This window comes from Salmo trutta, chromosome 8, assembly GCF_901001165.1.
Source record: "Salmo trutta chromosome 8, fSalTru1.1, whole genome shotgun sequence".
Taxonomy (NCBI): Eukaryota; Metazoa; Chordata; class Actinopteri; order Salmoniformes; family Salmonidae; genus Salmo; species Salmo trutta.
Genome location: NC_042964.1, coordinates 41,461,833 through 41,477,110, shown reverse-complemented (window position 1 = coordinate 41,477,110; position 15,278 = coordinate 41,461,833). Strand labels below are relative to the sequence as shown.

The following is a 15,278-nucleotide window of genomic DNA, read 5'->3' as shown; positions in this document are numbered from 1 at the left end:
TCTGCTTGTACTCTCAAAATGCACCTTGCCCACGGCCTTCAACCAGAAGCTGTACAGTGTATCACAACTATTAGCCAATAAATCCAGTTTAGCTTCTGTCAGACATTTAACTTCTTTTACTGGGGTTGGTTTTAAATTGGATGTGGTTTGATGAAAGACAAACAATGATCAGTGAATTGAAGAAAAGGTCATTCAACCATAGAGATCCTGTTCATGCCAAAATGTATGACATCACTATTGACCTCATACTTGTTTCCATCTTTGTACTTTTTTCAAACTTGGCAACAGCACTAATGGCACCCTGGTGTGATTGAATTGCCGAAGGCTGTACGTGATAGCAAACAACCTTTGTGATTAATTCGGGTTCTGTTTTTGGAAAGCATTGACGACTACGTACTTCCACTTAAGAGGCCCCTCGCCATCCTGTTCCTGTGGAGGTGACATTTTCCTTTCACAGCCTAGTGATGATGCGCTCACATGACTCAAACTCCAGTGAGCGATAACTAAGAGCTGTGAATACACTCCTGATTCAGTAAGTGATGGATAAAGCCACAGATAGCTGAAGGGACAGCATTGAAGCATCTTACTGAAGGCATTTTACTGAGTTTTACTTCACAATGTTGACATAGAGGTGACCCTATTCATTTAGAAGTTCTGACAGATTCAGAGCCATAAAAATGGACAGATGGGAGGCTTTTTAAAATAACATTACCTTTCTACCTCTTTGTCATTCGGTTGTTTTTCACAAAATCCATTTTTCCTCCCTTAATGGCATGGCTGCAGCCAGAACATGATTCCATTTGGCTCGGTTTAGCACTCAGTGCATCAAAATGGAACACATTTATTTTGCAAAGTTGACTACAGCTACATATTCTTATAACAATACCACCCTCTTAGATACCAACATAAAATACATTTAATTATTTTCAAAACCTCACGCAGTCCTAAACATGTAAGTCACATCCATTTCCCATTTCAGGGTGGGCGCGAGTGATCCGTGCCAGAACAAAAGGACACAGAAATTGACATTGTGGGTTCATTTGCAGGAGGCAGATGGCAGACAATGAAGCACACACAAAGCAACAAAATGGATCCCAGCCACTCAACCAGGTTCAGATGATAACAACAACCAGGGCTGCCACGGACTACAGAGAGGAATAGAAAACAACCAGAAGTCAATAAACAGATCTCGAAGCATTCACTCAGGCTCTATGGCGCCACTCACGCTGCTCGGTCTCTCTGTGTTTCAAAGAGAAAAGACCTCCATGCATAAACCATGAGCATCATCCTCATCGGTGAAGAAACACAATAACCCACTGACGGTGTGCCGCCTCACGGCCTTGGAAAGGAGTTGGGTTCTCCTCCACCTGAGGAAAAGAATTGGCATCCTTTGCTGCGGGATTTCATTGGGCACAGCAAATACTTGATGAGAAACAGGCTTGAGGGGTAACCATCCTGAAAAAGTTGTTTGTTACCTTTGGTAGAGGGTGTCAAGCGATTACATTCCGTGCTTCAATAGAAACGTAGCTCTTTGATCATCCGGGTGTGCAGAAGTTGGACTCGGTCGGTCATTGTGACTGTGGTTGTTCTTAGGCTGACTAATGTCACCAGGGAAAGGCCATGTGTCTCATTACACCTTGTCATTGGTCATACTTCTGACATAGCTGGGGCTTATGGACAGAAATCTCCTCTAATTGGCTGTCCATGGTGTGTGGAAGAGTGTGGAAAGGTGGAAACATGGCATCTAACAGGACAGAGACCTGGCACATCTTCAAGCTTCTTTTAAACCTCACTGACAGCACCTTCTCTTCAGACAGGAGTGTCTCGGGGTGATTAACATTTGAAAAAGATTCCAACAATCTCAGAAACCCCCTTAAGATTCACTTTACTGAACTTTTTTTTTTTTTTGTAAGTTTCTCCTCCTTAGAACTTCCCCAAGTACTGCCACTCGAATGCTTAAGTAGACTACCAAGGTGGAATATCAATTTCTCTCCAAAACAAAAATGAATATGTCTCTCTGTTTCCATGTAGATGAAGGAGAAAAAACATTTATTGATTCATAATTCTATATGGCTGAGCATAAATAGCATAGGGGGTCCATTCTGCTACAGGAGACTGATATGTAAATAGCCATTAATTAGCCAATGATATTTGGGAGTGGCCAGCAGGAGGGCTTTGAGCGTCGCCACCGCCGTTCCTCCACTAAAAATGTATTTCATGAGAGATTAGACAAATCAATCTCCGGCATAGGAGAAAATAACGGGCCTGGAAATAAACATGAGGTTGCTCGCTCTCCCCCTTGGAGGCTGCCCATAGTTAGTTATCGTCCCAGAATAGAGCTCAAATGCTCAGGGAGATCAGCCTCATTGGCATTCACTGACTCTTTGCTTTTCCAAAAAAGGACCTGGCTAAGCAGAGCACAAGATATGGCTCATTTGAGGGTGTCAAAGCTATTCTATCCGTGTGTGTGTGTGTGTGTGTGTGTGTGTGTGTGTGTGTGTGTGTGTGTGTGTGTGTGTGTGTGTGTGTGTGTGTGTGTGTGTGTGTGTGATTTCTGGGGACCAGGCACCAACTTCCCCGATGGCCTATCCATTTCAATGTTTTAAAGGTGCTTTACCCCCTCAAACGCAAAACAGTGGTGTTGATCCACAGCTGAGGGCTATACACTTCACAGTGGAGGATTGTTCTTTCTTTGCATGTTGCATGTTCAGATTTTCAAAGCACAGCTTAGATTTTGCCACCTCTGTGGAACGGCACTATGTAATTCACTATAGAGCCAGCTGGATGACAAACTCGACACGAACAACAACAGAAGCTCTTCAATAGTTTTGGTTACAGTTGGGGGGAGCAATAGACTAACAGCATGGTTGTGCTGAGGGAGGTCCATTAGCAAGTCTGTCACCCCCTAGTAGAAAATACCTCTTTCATTGGGGAATTAATGGGCCTTCCTCTGTTTCATCAGTAATCTACTGGTGCTTAGTTATCTAATGGATTCAGAGGTTCATCACATGATCGGCTCAATTATCAGCCATTTGCATTCCCCTCACAACCCCCAGCCCAAATCCTAATCGACAAGGGGTCTCTAATCTACTACAGATGCAATGTGGATGGCACTGATTGGCAATGGAGGCCATTTACAAAATAACATTAATTGGAAAACACATTTTAACATTTAAACAGCAGAAGTGTTGTTCCTCCTGATTCCCCGTTGAACTCCTTTTGTACATCAAGCAGAGGGACCGACCTCTGTCCAAGAGGAGTCCCCACTCCTCAGGCCTGCCTCCCCACTCTCCAGGCCTGCCTCCCCACTCTACAGGCCTGCCTCTCCACTCCCCAGGCCTGCCTCCCCACTTGCAGACAGAAGGCATTTAGAAGTCAATACTGCCTAAATGTAACAAGCAGCAGTTAGTTTGACCTACACACTTAGTTTCTCACTGGAACCAGAAATCAAGAGAGAGAAAATGACTCTGGCATGATGGGATTCTGTAATGGCTGTCGGGGGAGAGAGTGTTCCCTGACGCAAGGCCAAGCCAATCAGACGATGCCCACAGGGCGCCATGATTGGCTGGATCAGAGTTTGGTATTTACGCTTGACACATACAGCACCTTCCCTCTGGCTCCCTCTGTTAGTTGGACTGGTTCTGTCAGACTAACTGGCTCTGTGGCATGCTGGTACTCTCTGGAGCACACACTGATAGTACAGCAAGTCAGAGAAAGCCAGGGGTAACCTTTTCTATAAGGCCAAAGTTTGGCTATATACAACTCAGTCGAACTGTGGAGCAGGCAGATCAGTATTAATTTAGAAGGTTAAATGCATTTAAATATTAAGCTTGTATGGTCCTTCAACCACGTATTTCAGAAGTTTGACAGGCACTGAATGAGGTATGTGGCAAATTCAGCCCTTGGAGGCATAGCATTGAACTGGGGAATATGAGCTGAAATGAGAGAAAAGGATCTGTTGACAGGGTTAAGAGTTACAGTAACACAGTGGAAGTGTTAACAGGATTAAATGAATAGAAACGACAAAGTACTCGATTTAATGGATAGATTTGCGCCTTTCATAATTGACATCAACAGGTTTGCCCTTTACGCAAGATTGCACTCCTCAGCCAAATGAACTCCGCCATTATTAATTGTGAACCTTTTCGAAACACATTTTCAACACAATTTTGTTGATTGTCTATGTCGTTCATAGTCCTCTCTTGCCCTCTGAGGTAATGCTGCAGGTAAATAATCACTTCCTGAATTCCCATCTACTCTGTCCCTTCATGCCATTTGATTCCACTGGTTTGGCCTTTGATTACCAGCTAGGTTATATATGTCACTTTGAGCTCACCTCACAAAATGTTACTCCACCTTTCATGTCTCTAATTCATTGCCGCTGCTGAGCACAGAGGGAGCCGGCTCCATGACGGGCGTTAAAGTAGCATGTGACAATGACCAACCCACAATGCATCCTACGTTAATGCAGATGCAGCCAGGCAGGGTGCGTCGCTGTCATAGAGGTGGACTGCAAGGAGATGAGGAAGAACGAGATTTACTGTCTAAGAAAACTCAGAAACTGGACAAAAAAGAGGTAGTAGCATGTTATTCTTAACCTACCTGAAAAATTCTGGAAACCAAGAATTGTCAGCATCAGAGGCAATCCATGGCTGTCTGTGTCTGTCCAGGGAGCAGACCCACTACCACTAGTCCACTCTGCTGCCCTGACAGGGCAGGTTCATCACATATGTCTTCTGTAGTGTTTTCCATACAAAGGCCAAGAAGCCTATTTGATCTCAATGGAGACATCTTACTTTAATGTGACACGGCCTTGCGTGGTCTATCGATTGAACGAGCTCAAGCGAGTGACAACTAAAAGCTCAGTTAGGTGATAGGTTAAACTGTTGAGTTGAAGTGTGTGTGTGGGTTAGCTAAACAATGGTCGGATGCAAAGAGGTCAAAATACTGTGTTACATTGTTTCCGTGATGTCACAGTTCATTGCACTTTAGAATAATGGTCAGGGAACAGCATTTCTTCACGGCAGAGCAGAAGAAACCAATTATCATACTGGTGATATCGGAATCATTCTCATAAATTGTGGTTTATTTAACCCCCCTGTCTTTTGCTCAGTGAGGGAAAAGTACAAGGTTGTACAATTTATTATGTGTGACCCTACGGAACATCTCACAATTACTCTCTTGCCCAACCCCCCCCCCCCCCCCTCAAAACAAATGAAGGACCATCTTAATGTCTTTACATTACACTAAATCCCATAGCAGGCATTTAATATACACGTTTGTCAGAGGTGTGGACTGACATTGGCACGGTGCAGAGGCTTTATTGTCATTCTGGCATGCAGCAACAAGATTCATAAAATCAATGGGGGAGAGGTATTACATTGCCCCCCTTTGTGTAAAGATGGCTTTTTAATCAAAGTAAGTGGGGGTAATGACAATGTACGTCTGCCATAAAGAACAAGCATTACAAGATAAGCATTTCTACTGTAAGGCACCATGGAGGAATATCATTCAGCAATGAGTTACATACAGTGCAATGTACCATTGCTGGATTATTAGCCATTTTTTGTATAAAAACAGCCTCTATTTGTGGGCACATAATTTGTGTACCCAATTTTCTCTTTGCCAAAATGGTGCTCGCAAATCAAATTGAGCCACAGCGAGGAAGAATCAACATCCGAAATAATTTGCCTTTGACCTTTCTCAGGTCAGACTTGTGAGGAGGAGATAGCAAGGAGGCTAATAAAATCCTGCAGGTAGGTATCTCTCCTGTCGGGCCGTCCCGCTGTGGAGGTCTGGGCCTCACGTTTCGCCACATTTGATAGGCAATGCGCTGGAACGTTGCCTGGAAGAAACTATCATCATTACCAGGAAAAATGGAGTGCTGCACAGAGGTGCCTTGGTTCCCCTCTCTACTTCACAGGTGATGGCTAATTACTCCAGACATCAAAGACATGGGGACGGGGTTGGGCTGGGGCGGCGAGGGGACGAGGTTGGGCTGGGGCGGCGAGGGGACGGGGTTGGGCTGGGGAGGCGAGGGGACGGGGTTGGGCTGGGGCGGCGAGGGGACGGGGTTGGGCTGGGGCAGAGAGGGGAGGGGAGAGGGAGTGCTGGTGGAAGGCCACTCAGGTAGGACTTCATTTGGATTTCTGAGCCACGACACTGGTAACCATGATTTTGATTGGGCATGGAGAAGGTGAGGAAGTGTAGGCAATAACCAATACTTGAAAACCTCCACCGAATAAATTATTTTCAATTCCAAAAGTCAATGATAGTTCTTTATTAGTTATGTGTAAATGCACATTCAATAAACCTTATTTAAAACAAACACGTCATTTGCCGGCAAACAACTAGTAAAATAATTAAAAATCATTACTCCATTAAGATTATTTAGGATTAAACCACTTTACTGCCTCACACTCCTCCAATGTGCCATATGACGCTAGTGTCTCTGCACAAACAAACCCAATATATCAAGTGATTATCCCAGTTTCTCCTCAAAGTTAAACGGCTGTTATGGAAGGGAACAGCTGTCCATCCTGCTGTTCATGGCAACAATGTCTTTAGGATCCTGTAAGGTTCTGTATTTATTTTCTTAGTCAACCTCTGTTTCATTGTGTTCTTGAACGTAGCCCTGTTTTTTTGTGTTCGTGAACGTAGCCCTGTCTTTCATTTTTGTTCATTGATTTCACCTGTGTTAGATACGCACCTGGTCTCATCAGCTCCTTATTTAGTTCAGTTCATTCTGTTTGTGCCTTTGTGAGGTACAGTGGGGGAAAAAAGTATTTGATCCCCTGCTGTTTTTGTACGTTTGCCCACTTACAAAGAAATTATCCAAGTCATTAAGGTTTCGAGGCTGACGTTTGGCAACTCGAACCTTCAGCTCCCTCCACAGATTTTATATGGGATTAAGGTCTGGAGACTGGCTAGGCCACTCCAGGACCTTAATGTGCTTCTTCTTGAGCCACTCCTTTGTTGCCTTGGCCGTGTGTTTTGGGTAATTGTCATGCTGGAATACCCATCCACGACCCATTTTCAATGCCCTGGCTGAGGGAAGGAGGTTCTCACCCAAGATTTGACAGTACATGGCCCTGTCAAATGATGCGGTGAAGTTGTCCTGTCCCCTTAGCAGAAAAACACCCCCAAAGCATAATGTTTCCACCTCCATGTTTGACGGTGGAGATGGTGTTCTTGGGGTCATAGGCAGAATTCCTCCTCTTCCAAACACGGCGAGTTGAGTTGATGCCAAAGAGCTCCATTTTGGTCTCATCTGACCACAACACTTTCACCAGTTGTACTCTGAATCATTCAGATGTTCATTGGCAAACTTCAGACGGGCATGTATATGTATTCTTGAGCAGGGGGACCTTGCGGGCGCTGCAGGATTTCAGTCCTTCACGGCGTAGTGTGTTACCAATTGTTTTCTTGGTGACTATGATCCCAGCTGCCTTGAGATCATTGACAAGATCCTCCCATGTAGTTCTGGGCTGATTCCTCACCGTTCTCATGATCATTGCAACTCCACGAGGTGAGATCTTGCATGGAGCCCCAGGCCGAGGGAGATTGACAGTTCTTTTGTGTTTCTTCCATTTGCGAATAATCGCACAAAATGTTGTCACCTTCTCACTAAGCTGATTGGCGATGGTCTTGTAGCCCATTCCAGCCTTGTGCAGGTCTACAATCTTGTCCCTGACATCCTTGGAGAGCTCTTTGGTCTTGGCCATGGTGGAGAGTTTGGAATCTGATTGATTGATTGCTTCTGTGGACAGGTGTCTTTTATACAGGTAACAGGCTGCGGTAGGGAGCACTCCCTTTAAGAGTGTGCTCCTAATCTCAGCTTGTTACCTGTATAAAAGACACCTAGGAGCCAGAAATCTTTCTGATTGAGAGGGGGTCAAATACTTATTTCCCTCATTAAAATGTAAATCAATTTCTAACATTTTTGACGTGTTTTTCTGGATTTTTTGTTGTTGTTATTCTGTCTCTCACTGTTCAAATAAACCTAACATTAAAATTATAGACTGATAATTTCTTAGTCAGTGGGCAAACATACAAAATCAGCAGGGGATGAAATACTTTTTTCCCCCCACTTTATTGTTCATTTTGACATTACTAAGCCTTTTCCTAGCTTGTTTGTGAGAACCAGTGCTAGCCTTTAGTCCTAGTTTTTATTCTTCTGCCTGTTTGCCTACCTGTGTATGACCATTGCCTGCCTGTGACCACGATTCCTGCCTTCTGCGAAGGCGAAATAAACACTTGCCGCGCTCTGCTGGGGAATCTACACCTTTTTCTCCCTGAGCATTCATTACAGATCCATTCATATTCTGCCACAGGCTTACACATTTAATGGTTATTAACACAACCGCAACATGTACACATGCAATTATGAGAGAACATTAACACACAATGGATGGCCAGACGACATAGATTTTAGTTGACAATATGTATTTAATAGAAACCAGTGAAGAGGGCTAGTGGGGGAGGCATAATGTTTAGTGGTAACAACACAGAGCCAATATCCGGCATGGAGATATTGCCCCTGACAGGGAAAGGAGGCGAGCTTTCATTAATCTGAAAATCTCAGTCTTACTCCATAGAGAATCCATGCAGGCAGAATGGAGTCTTTCCATTGCTTCCCTCCTCCCTGAAGCCAGCAGCATCATCACACCACGCAGCCTTGAGAACAAGCTGATCGAAGACAGATTTGGATTGGAAGAATAGATTTGGCAGAGGAAATCTGCCCGGGCCCTCGTGAACTAGGCAATTATGATCAACCTCTATTCTGCCAATCCCTTTCACACGGGGCAACTTTCATTTTGATGTGGGTATAATGGATGGCGTCGTACCACTCAACAGGTTTCGGATGGAAATTATCCTCTCTGCAATCAAGGCCGTTTGCAAATTTTTTGTTGATCTGCTGTTGACAAAGATTGTCTGGGGCTGGTTTAGTACGCAGTGTGAAGCGTTGCATTAATACTTACACATGGAGATGTGTGATTACAGAGACAGACTCTTTTTTATTTAGCTGACGTAATTACTTGTTTTGGAGGGAGCTGAAAGAGGCCTCAAGACCGATAGTTGTTGCTACAGTAGTTCAATGAGAAAACCAGAGGAAACGTCGAAGTCAATTTGGCTCTGAGACATTGTCCCCAATTGGAGTCAGGTTCATTTCAGCCTCTGGTATGTGGAACTTCCATCCCATGGCCCCCTCGTTCCTCTCAAAATATCCCAAAATGCTAAATCTTCACCAACACAGCCTCCACGGACAAACTCTATGGTAGTCCTACCAACACTACAAACAACAGTCATTGTCCTCCAATAACTCATTGCTGCCTGAAAATAACCTAATTACTTTCACTCTGTTGAATGGCTTCTTTGTTTGCCAGGCAGGCTGAATAGAGAACTGTAAAAAAATAAAAAATAAAAACATTTATTAATACGGAGGCAAGGCGAGCCACAGAGCGTTTGGCCAAATTCGATTCAACAGTCTATTGAAGCTGGTAGGATAATTAAATGCTACTGCAACACGTTCTTTTAATTTTCCTTAGTTCTTGTCTTTCTCTCTCCCACAGAAGCTGGCCGTCAGCTATGATCTGGTAGCGCGAGCATTGGCCAGACCTGTCAGTCAACATCTCTCTCTCTCCCTTGATATCAAAACACCATTGATAATCATGCAGCTACAGACTCTGAGAAGAAAAAAGCGTCCCAAATTGCCATGTCTGGAAGCTCCCTTTGTCAACCGATTTAATTGACATCTCACAATAAATTGAATTTCTATCCATTTACTTAGGTGAGTGGATGAGACAGACAGACAATCATAAATCAATGTATGCAAATGTTATGTGGATAGAGGACAGGAATGTAAAGGACACAAGGAGACTGGGGGCCTTTATTGGTGTCTGGTTGGTTGATTGGACCTAAAAGAGCATACATTGATGGAACAGGCCTGTCACTTTGATTAAAGAAATGAGTATCATCCAGTATCCTTCAGTTCCAAGTCTTACACGTCCACTGACCCATGCCCATACTGGAGGGCGGGATTTTTTGCTGTTGCTAATAAGCAAAACTCAAAAGCCTTTACCAGTAAATCTAAAATCGAACACCTTTAAAATATCTTTAGTTGTGAACTGGGGGTTGAAGACTTGTTTTAAAGCCATGCTGGGGGAGTGAATCCTGACTGATCAGGACAAAGCCTGATGAGGATGCAGCGCTGAGACATCAAACCTACAGCTGTTTTCTCCTGACAGAGCCAGCAGGTAGCAATCACAGCAGACAGCCCACCTTCACACGTTATTGCGGCTCCACAAAACTAAACTGAAGGAGTGTGGGCGCCTCGTACGAACGTAGTTAAGCAGAACTAATGAGGTAGAAGGAACCGAGGCGGAAGATAAAGTATTGTCCCGGGTTATCATTCTGGTGGCTCATTTGGGCTTTCTCCTCACATCAGCATGTAGAAAAGTGGACAGTATTGGATCCATTCGAGAATTTATTAGATTATCAATCCCTGTTCAATCTAACAGAGAATAATAGCAGCAAATGTCCACATTGCCACAGGCAGACCAATGTAAGACATGGTGGCACAGTGGGATGAGGAGTGCATGAGCATTCATTTTGGGAAGAACTAGGTCTATAAAAAGAGAGTATCTCTACGTTTAGAGCAGGGTACCGTGTACGCGCCTCTGGAGCCTGCACTGAGCACTTGAATCATCAGGCGGTGTAATTACATTCAGTTGGACGCCCCTCATGATGACACAGCATTGGCAGGCTGGCCGGTCTTGCCCACCTCTCCTGTGGTCTGACCTTGACAGAGACAGCTAACCTCGGATTCGGCCTGTGAATAGCAAACCTCCAACAATGGCCTTTCTGTTCGGTACAGAATATAGTAAACACCATGATATTGGATGTACAGGAGAGAATTTCAAGGGTATTGGAGGTCACGGCACCTAGAGGAACCGTAAGCAGACTTAACATATTGCGAAGTCTTGGTCAATTTATTGGAGACTTGCAATTTATTGGAGACTTGTATGACCGAGTGGAGGAAATGGCCGTACACACAGTGTTCACCACCGCTCACCACAACCTACTTAGGCTGAACATCACGCCAACGCAGTCTCATTCAAAAGACACAAAGATAAGGTAGAATCATACAGTAGATACTATGACAATACACTTGTCGTACAGTAAGACCCACCCACCGCCTTAGATACATAGTACATCATCTATCTATTGGCCAGTCTACTAAACTGGTACCAAGCTAGGACTGATGGCTACTGGGAATCTACTTTTGGAAAGATTAAGGAACTTGTGTAGAAATGACCCTCTCCACTGAGTGGATTACATTTGGATTCTCTCTCTCTCTCTCTCTCTCTCTCTCTCTCTCTCTCTCTCTCTCTCTCTCTCTCTCTCTCTCTCTCTCTCTCTCTCTCTCTCTCTCTCTCTCTCTCTCTCTCTCGATGTTCTGACGTCTGCTAGCAATATGACGTGATTAGCTGTAGCCTAGTTCCACTGTTTGTGCTGGCTAATATTAGTTAATCTTGCGCCACATTAGCAATCTATTAGAACGTAATCAACTATTTGGGTAGAAATTCTCATGATTATTGATGCATTTGATATATGAAGCACGCTAATGTAAAAGTGTATTGTTTGTGGACTGTATTGTAAGAGCATTTTTGGTTCGTTTTTTTCCATCAGCTCTTACGGTGTTTGTGGGAAGGGTACCGCATTAAACTTTCAGGAACCATCAGTTTGAGAGTTGACCATTCATTCAGCTGGGAATGCTACACACAGCGTTGATCTAACCTGAATAGAATCCTCTGGGTGAGCAATTTTGAGCTGAATGACAGCACTCTGAATCCACATGCTGGATAATCATGCAATCAAAAAGCATTATTTGGCTTTTGCAGGTGCAAGATAATCACCTGCAGAATAATCACGGACGACACATTCTGCATTGCTTCTAATTTGACTCATATTTGGCTCCTTCTCTCTACAGGTCTCAACGGAAATCATTATTTCATGATGGGAGAGCATACAGGGTATTTAAATGTGTGATAATATGATGTTACGGGCTATGATTTGGGTAATGGTAATTCCATTTCAAGCTTCTCTTCACACTGGAGAGCTTTTGTCCAGCCGCCCCTATGGACATATTTAGGCTTGTCTGGCAGAATATGAAATGCTAATCCGACTATAACCATATGCTCTGAAACTACGCAAGTTATATTTATATGGATTACGTGGAGCTGTACATTTGTTCAGGTAATTTAGGTTGACAGGGCAGCCATAGAAGTGAGTAGGAATATACATGTACTAAATGTATGCGTGTGTCTATATGTCATAATGTAAATCACATCAAACCTCAATTGATTTCCACTTCAATAGCTAATCAAATTCAATCAAAAAGAAAGCATCAACAACAAGAGCAGATGTGGCCAAAGCAGGTAAAAGAGGGAGGAACGGATGGATATAAAAACGTTACAGCAAGCCCAGAGCCTAATGACTAACCTGCCTTCTGGACAGATATGGATACAGTCATCTGAGTTGTTATTGCATTAAAAATCTCAAATGATTGGTAATTATGCCCTATAATTGTTTTTCAAGCAGAGGATGACCTTTCTGATGTTAATGTGGATACAGATGGCACATGAAAAGCAAAAACAAATCCCGTCAAGCGTGGCTCTTTGAAAAGCTAACTTCATGAGAGCTGCTTCACTGGTTACTAGGCAACACTCATTAGTGTACTAGAGTGATAAGGGGTGAAATGAGGTATGAGGTGTGAACCTCAGCCCTGCTTCAGCTTCACCCAGATTGAGTCTGCCTCAGGAGTTCACCACTACATATGGTGAAAAGCTAAATTAACAGCAAATTAGACAAATTATTCCATTCAGATATGGCATGCATCCAGACGTTAAACATAATTAGTTGTATATTTGTTCACTTGAAATTAGATTAATAAGGTCATACGTATGTTAGATGTATCAGCAATCATTTAGTCTCTTAGTAGTTGTCACGCTACGACATTGTCAACAGTTGGGAAAGCGTAGTGTAGTGTTCTATAGAGCATAACACCTACATAAGAACAACATGTTCACAATGCCACCAACAAACTATCCATCTGATTACTGTAGTAAGAAGAATAGAACCAAGGTAACAGAAAGCTGTTACGCCTCCATGGAGTCAGTCACAGGAGGATGGTGGCACCTTAATTGGGGAGGATGGGCTTGTGGTAATGGCTGGAGCGGGAATAGGTGGAATGCTACCAACCACATCAAACACATGCTTTCTATGTGTTTGATGCCATTCCATTTGCTCCGTTCCAGCCATTATTATGAGCCGTCCTCCCTTTTAGCAGCCTCCGTTGGAGTCAGTCCACACAAGAACTAACTGCACGGCCTAAGGCCACGGTCCTATGAAGTGGCAGCTGAATACTGAGTTGGGATATCAAAAGAGCAAGATTGGCCTATATCTAAAATATATGAAGTGATAGTTCAATTTGGCACCGCTGGAGAAGTGCTTTGGCATTTAGATGCCTAGTGCAGTAGATTCGTTCGTTCACACTATCTCTGCTCTTTTACTGGCAGAAATGCTTTTTACAGTTCATCGCTTATACAAAGAGGAGGAGAATGTGGAAGATTGCTGATATGACACAATAAACTGAGGGACATTGGGGGAGAAAATAAGCTACTTTACATAACTGTTTGAAATTAGGAAAGTGTGTTCTTGCCATGACAAGGTCTGACCCCGCTCCCTAATAAATGTAATAGTTGTTTTTTTTAACACACAATTCCAAAACACTGCCTCTTAAGACATCATTTAGTTGAAATGAAACGGAAAATAAATGACCTCCAACAGGTTTGTTTGAATTGCAGGTAGAGGATGTACACAGACACAGCCATTAGTATGTATGTCATCCAGATAAAAGCCACCTAATCACTATGACATTTGGGACCTCCTTTTGATCTCAATGGAACTCAACTTAATTATCTCTTCTAGCACCACACACGCACACACACTCACACAAGCAAACACCTCTGGCGGTGAAATTATTTGAAGCCCCTGAACCTGTCAAAAGCAAGTATTTATATAACCATTTCAACCATATCACCATTCCAGACACCAGTTGTTTTGAGTGAATTTTCATACAAAATCGTGATGCGTAAAATCGGTCTCAGGTATTCAAAATATGTTAAATTCCTTCATTTCAGAGGCATGACTTTGCATTAAGGTAACGCCTCATCAATAGCAGCTGTCTACAACCTCCATGCCTTCCTTATTAACTTCCATTCTTATTTATGGCATGCTCTCAGTAATGAGATGGATAGGACAAAGTCCTCTTGGACGCAGGGACACACGTACAGACCGCATCATCCTCGAGCCCCGTAGATTAGGCTGTTTTAATCGGATTTATTTGACGCAGGCATGGACAGAATCAGGCCTGCGGCTGGCACCAGAGGGCTGGGGATTAAATTAGCCCAACAGACTGGAGGAGGATCACGGTGATGATGAGGATGATGAGAAGAGGAGTCAGTCCACTCCTCAACTCCCTACACTGTACTGTCTGTCTCACAGGCTACTGGGCTGGGAGAGAAGGGCCTTGGGGTGGAGCCTGGTGTGGGTACTGTAGGTGGGTCTACCTGCCCTGTATCTACAGTCGTATGGTACCAAGCTTGTAACCAATTTACTTTGTACCATTGTATTTCTTTGGATTCTTGTGAATAAAAGAACACAATCGTTTTGAGATTTAGAACACAATACAACCCGAGGTTAGGCTATTGTGGAGAATTTGAAATAGGTTGTCATTGTATCGGAGCAAGATCATTAGCACATGTCAAAGTCCTGGAGATGGCATCATTTTCACAGCAGAGATCTTCTAACTGCCTGAAGGCCAGCTTTTCCTTTCTATTGTGTGGTTACATTTTCCATCCTTGTTATGTGTGCTTAATGTTACTGATAGGCCTATTTCATTCTCCATTTTGTTCTGTTTGGAGAACCATCAGGGTGCGTGCAGACCTCTTGCTGCGGACAGGCGTTTTGGAGAATTCAGTATTCTAAGGAGCGCGACTCGTCTGTACGGGGTGCAGTTTGACATTTTGTGTTTCATTTCCAAATGATCCTACTGGCTGTGTGTCGATCAACCCTGACAGAACGGAGAGGTGGAAGTTTGTTCATATTTTGACAATTCTCTGGTTCCATCTCTGCCTCTTTTCTTCAAAAAATGTCTTGAAGATGAAAGATTTTAGAGTGGAACGGAACTAATTTCCGTATTGTAGCACTATTAG

The 15,278-nt window shown here is 43.5% G+C and overlaps 1 protein-coding gene across 2 annotated transcripts in view; it reads right to left on the bottom strand.

Moving 5' to 3' along the window:
• Nucleotides 1-15,278, bottom strand: part of LOC115198976 (synaptotagmin-1) — a 238,873-nt gene that overhangs the window by 158,014 nt on the left and 65,581 nt on the right. The gene's annotated exons all lie outside the window — the stretch shown is intronic.